The following is a 6,533-nucleotide window of genomic DNA, read 5'->3' as shown; positions in this document are numbered from 1 at the left end:
TTGACTTCACACATATCTTTGAATTTCTATGCAGTTGTATGTGATTTGTAATTACAGTAATAATGTCGGATGGATGTTATCATGAAATTCGATGAACGCATTACTATATAGCGGAGATCGTACCTGGATATGTAAAATATGATCCTGTCAAGCGCCAACTGCAATGCCGATGCTCCAAATAGTCCCCTAATCCAAACTTTTCCTATCAAAACATTGCAAATGTAAAAGTCATGTTAAATATAATGTAATGTAAAAATAGAATACAATATTAAATTTTACTTCTCAAATAAATTCATAAAATTATCATGAACCTAAAGATTCCGCATATTAACTCTTTTGTTATTACTATTCTCCATAGATGTGTAACCTATAGATTCCTTAACAAGGAAAAATAATGAGCTTAGGAGGCATCATTTTGGGGTAAAGTACCTGTGTTGAAATTTAAATTACTTGTAAGAAAATTGTGTACAATCTCTGTTTATTTTTTATTACTTAGTTCAAAAAAGGTTTCGGTTTTATTATAAGTTGTGATATTTGTAACATCCAAATTTAATAAATAATTTTGTTTCATATTTTTCACTAAATGGTATTTTTTTTTATCTTTTGTACTTTATACTTAATTCCCTATATTTTATTATATTTTTATTTTCTATACACTGCATTTCCCAATTTCGAGAAAATCTTGTTATGCTAGTGTATATTTTATATTAAAGTCTAATACATATTACTAAAAATTGTCATATTATTAACATTAAACTAATATAAAACACTAAATCTATAGGTTACACATCTATATATCAATATTGACATTAATATAGTTACTAGCATTTCCTGCAACATGGTGACTCTTTTTTAGATTTGCGGTTAAACTATTCCATATAACAAGTTAATTTTCAAATTTAGTTTAGAATTACAAATCAAACAATCAAACTTTGTAGCACAGATGTTGCAGCGACATGCAGTCAGTAATTCTGAAGCAGATTCCTTCATTTAATAATTCTGTAGAACTTGAAGAGGTGCATTCATTCATCTGCAACAGAATGAAATGGTAATTAATTGATTCAAGTGTACAACATAATCAATTTAATAATTGCTTTTAACCTAATTACATACCTTATTAAAAAAAAGTGGTTTCTTTGATTATATGGATCTCTTCCCCTTTACTTATAAAACTTCTTTGAAATTCTCTACAATGATGGATCTCACAAACCATGTAAAAAAATTATGATTAGTTTTTACAGGTACAGATAGGAATTTTTATTGCCTGCCCATTTTTGTAAAATGTCATGACCAATTTACAGTTTGATCTACAATATTTGAAACAATAATAGAGAGATATTCTACACACAACCTAAATAATGTTTAAGTTAATCTTTATTATTGAATCTTTTTCATGTTTCGAGCAAACTATTTTATACTAAATATCAAGCCAATTTAAAAGGTTAAAATTGTTCAAGTAATTGCTGGAAATATGTGCTTTGGGAATTACTTAATATTTACCACTTATCATGTAGAATTTGGCATATGTCTTGTCTACTTACTTTTATGTTATTTTCATCAATTTTTGTTGTAAATTTATTTTTTAGCAATCAGCAAAAGGTCATAAGTTCTAGTTCAACATTTAGTTCTTTTAAATATGAATAGAATGTAAAATTATATCTTTATTCAAATTCTATTTCTGTGAATCCATAGATTATGTTTTCTACTACTTTTTACTTGTTTCACACCTAAAAACAGAAAGTTAAAAATTGATAATAAAAATAAATAAAAATTGAAACTGTAAAGCTTATTCTTATTATTTAATAAGTTACAGAAACTTCAGAGGTTGGATGTAACTGCTGGTAACTTAGTTTATTTAGTATTTATATAATAAAATTGTTTCATATGTTTTCAGTTTTGTCACAGGTATGCTGACACTCACAATTTTTATAAAATAACATGAATTATAATAGAAAATATTTTCGCATTTTCGATGTTTTTTATGGTATTAAAAATGTTCCAAACCTAACCTTACCAGTTTGCTTTTGGTATTTTATTACATGTTATAAACCTAGCTTTACTTATCCTGCGCTTTTCTATTGTTCCAAACTTACCCTATGTAGTTTTCTTCCTTTTTTTTCAACTTAAGTTACGACCCCAAAAAAAACTTCCAAACCAGTGCAAGAATATTCCCTATCGTTTAAGACATATGTAATGGAAATTTGGCTTGATTCGGTTTTGTGAAGCATTACCTGTTATTTTATTAAGAACTTCTATACAATTTCCTAAGTAATTACGAATATAAAAACATTTAGCAACATTTTAACGTAAATATGGAATAAGATTTATTTACGTACATAAAATATCAAGTGTAGTCATTGATACTTTATTTGATATGTAGTGAGATAGAATAATAGTCAAAACAACAAAAAATACAAAATATAGTACTATTGTATTAAAAAACACAATGTGAATTACCACATGGTTCTTGGAAATCTTCTCAGAAGAAAACATCAGCTTTCTAACTCTCAAAATTATAATACACTTCATACCACAATTCACACTGAAACTACAATATTCTTATCAAATAAGGTTAGATTTAAAATATAACAATATTATAAAAAAAAATCTTATAACGACAAAGGCTTAAATTCGTTTTTAAAATTACTCCAACTGCGGTCATTCGTTACCCATTCACTGAGCCACGTTTTAGCATCTCCTTGCAAACAATTGCCAATGCGAGAAAGACATTCGTGATCACTCCAATTATTAGAAGACCTAGCACGGTCTACTTCTTCCCACCATGTCTCTATGTCATTAACACTCGGATCAAAATTAGAAATATAATAAGACTGGTTAGATCTCACCGGTATATTTATGGATCGAATCGCATCGATGATGCGATCGGCGGCGCTGGCCTGGACTGACGTAGCGCTCGCGGGACGCTCCGGTGAGGACGGAGTCGTTAAAGCCTGAAGCGCGCCCTTGAAGCGAGCTCGCAGTCACAGCTTCGCCCAACTGCGACGGCGGCGGCATCGACACGGCAGGCTCAACGGCAGGAACGGGCTCGGCGCTGATGGTTGCCACAGGCACCGCGGACTTGGCTACTTCCACTGCAGCGCGGCCACTAGACTCCATTCGTTGAGATGAAGACACTACCTGTTGTTCCTGTAATGACACCAATCTATTCAAAATTTGTTGCATTGTTTCGGTTAAAATATTGCTAGAAGGGCTACGTCGTCTGTAGCGTGAATCATGTTGGCTAGAATGCGATCTGCGATTTCGCGATCGACTCCTACTCTGCCGCCTCTTATTAGGCATGTTTTCTTTTTTTTAGCAAGTATTTAAAATTAGACGAATTCCAAGCAGGGCATTCAAGTTACGGTAAATAATTGATCAATAGGGTAGACACGACAAAATATTAAAATTGAGCCATTCTAAAATTTACACAAAAAGCTAACAAATACAACTTCTATGTGTTATTTAAAAGCGGAGAAGAAAACAATTGGAACGTACTCACCAAAGTTGACATTATAAAACTTGATCACGTCTTACTTACATATATTATACGAAACACCGAAAACAAAGTGCTAATTTGTCCTTTTAAACAAGTGTAGTTACAATTTCCAAAAATATGTTTCTGATCGTATATGACTAGCCAATTAAAGAAATAACAATGGAAACACATCGTATCAGGATGTACAAACAAGGACGTGGGAGTTTCACTATTCCACTTCTGATCTTAAGGATCAGAAGTAGAGAAAATTAAAACAACAATCTCTTATACACTGCTACAGTACTTTTTGAATTAATAAGAAAACTAACAAAATTGATTGAATTAAATTAACACTTAAATGATTTCGAAATATAACATTAACTTGATCAACTATCAGAGTTAAAATGATTAATTATTTTGGCTAGTCAAACGGGCAGAGCTTCCGCTGGCTTCAGTGTTCGGTGGCGAGTGTGGCCCGAAAATGAGGGTGCGGTCTCTTATATTGACATCACCCTACCATTATTTTTAAGTTCCACCCTCAGCTAATTATCCAACAATCAAACTTTGTAGCACAGATGTTGCAGCGACATGCAATCAGTAATTCTGAAGCAGATTCCTTCATTTAATAATTCTATAGAACTTGAAGAGGTGCAATCATTCATCTGCAACAGAATGAAATGGTAATTAATTGATTCAAGTGTACAACATAATCAATTTAATTATTGCTTTTCACCTAATTACATACCTTATTAAAAAAGTGGTTTCTTTGATTATATGGATCTCTTCCCCTTTACTTACAAAACTTCTTTGCAATTCTCTACAATGATGGAACTCACAAACCATGTAAAAAAATTATGATTAGTTTTTACAGGTACAGATAGGAACTTTTATTGCCTGCCCATTTTTGTGAAATGTCTATGATAGAATCATAAATCAAATTAGTTTGAAAAACTTGTCATGTCATGACCAATTTACAGTTTGATCTACAATATTTGAAACAATAATAGAGAGATATTCTACACACAACCTAAACAATGTTTAAGTTAATCTTTATTATTGAATCTTTTTCATGTTTCAAGCAAACCGTTTTATACTAAATATCAAGACAATTTAAAAGGTTAAAATTGTTCCAAGTAATTGCTGGAAATATGTGCTTTGGGAATTACTTAATATTTACCACTTGCCATGTAGAATTTGGCATATGTCTTGTACTTATATTATATTACTTTTTTATGTTATTTTCATCAATTTTTGTTGTAAATTTATTTTTCAGCAATCAGCAAAAGGTCATAAGTTCTAGTTCAACATTTAGTTCTTTTAAATATGAATAGAATGTAAAATTTTATCTTTATTAAAATTATATTTCTTTGAATCCATAGATTATGTTTTCTACTACTTTTTACTTGTTTCACACCTAAAAACAGAAAGTATTAAAAATTGATAAGTTGTTCATACAATGTTCTTCCTTTGTAATTAATTATAACTGTAAAGCTTATTCTTATTATTTAATAAGTTAATATATATAATAATAATAATGTAATATAAATAATAATGTAACTGCTGGTAACTTAGTTTATTTAGAAAAATAAACAATTACAGATATCTTTATTTTTATAAAATCATATATTGTTGATGTTATTCATAATTTTATTATAAACAAACCTAAAGATGTGTACTTTTTAATAATAAATTTGGGTCAATTTGTCATTTGAAAAGTGAGTCACAGTCCCATTTTAAAGTCCGACCCAAACACAACAATAAACAAAGTCTTTTAACATTTGAATACTAATTTTATTTGGTGCAACTTTACAATAGCGAATCCAACCAAGGTTTCGTAAAATCAATTTTAAACTTTAGGAAATGATTACCATGAGTATTATTGCTATGAAGATTGCTGAAGATGAATAGAAAATATTTTCGCATTTTCGATGTTTTTTATGGTATTAAAAATGTTCCAAACCTAACCTTTCCAGTTTGCTTTTGGTATTTTATTACATGTTATAAACCTAGCTTTACTTATCCTGCGCTTTTCTATTGTTCCAAACTTACCCTATGTAGTTTTCTTCCTTTTTTTCAACTTAAGTTACGACCCCAAAAAAACTTCCAAACCAGTGTAAGAATATTCCCTATCGTTTAAGACATATGTAATGGAAATTTGGCTTGATTCGGTTTTGTGAAGCATTACCTGTTATTTTATTAAGAACTTCTATACAATTTCAAAGCGAACTTTCATTTCATTGACTTTTACCAAGTATTTACGAATATAAAAACATTTAGCAACATTTTAACGTAAATATGGAATAAGATTTATTTACTTACATAAAATATTAAGTGTAGTCATTGATACTTTATTTGTATGATATATGTAGTGAGATAGAATAATAGTCAAAACAACAAAAAATACAAAATATAGTACTATTGTATTAAAAAACACAATGTAATTACCACATGGTTCTTGGAAATCTTCTCAGAAGAAAACATCAGCTTTCTAACTCAAAATTATAATACACTTCATACCACAATTTACACTGAAACTACAATATGTACTACTTGAAACTACAATATGTACTACTTGAAACTACAATATGTACTTACAATGCCTTGCGGGTTCAGTACAACAATGGGTTCAGGGCTATGTTGGGGCTGCCGCGCTTCTGCGGCGCGTCTGGGATGTTTGCTGATGCTGGTGTTGACGGCTTCGCCGCATTGATCAGGAAGAGAGCAGCATCCCTGATGCGGCGTGTGCGGGACAGCACCAACAGCTACCTGCAACTCATTGTTGATAGAGTGGGATTGGACTGTCCAGTGCTGGCCATGTGGACACGTCTACATGTGCCCTAAAGAATTTTGTTTTATTTTATTTTTGTGCTAGTGTGTTTAATTTGTATTTTTGTTTTGTATGGACCATGTGTCTGAATTAAAGATTTATTATTATTAATATTCTTATCAAATAAGGTTAGATTTAAAATATAACAATATTATAAAAAAAAAATTCTTATAAAGACATAAAGGCTTAAATTCGTTTTTAAAATTACTCCAACTGCGGTCATTCGTTACC

The 6,533-nt window shown here is 30.4% G+C and overlaps 1 long non-coding RNA gene across 1 annotated transcript; it reads right to left on the bottom strand.

The window, feature by feature from the left end:
• Positions 1-919: 919 nt before the first annotated feature.
• Positions 920-1,176, bottom strand: LOC106123198 (uncharacterized). Its single transcript, XR_001228151.1, has 2 exons — positions 1,114-1,176; positions 920-1,030 (listed from the first exon to the last, which is right to left on the bottom strand). It is a non-coding gene; the product is annotated as an uncharacterized LOC106123198 (long non-coding RNA).
• Between the last annotated feature and the right edge of the window lie 5,357 nt (positions 1,177-6,533).

The sequence above is a fragment of the Papilio xuthus genome, unplaced genomic scaffold (assembly GCF_000836235.2).
Source record: "Papilio xuthus unplaced genomic scaffold, Pxut_1.1 DF826159.1, whole genome shotgun sequence".
In the NCBI taxonomy this organism is placed as follows: Eukaryota; Metazoa; Arthropoda; class Insecta; order Lepidoptera; family Papilionidae; genus Papilio; species Papilio xuthus.
Note: the sequence above shows the minus strand (reverse complement) of the source record. Positions and strands in the feature narration are given on the sequence as shown.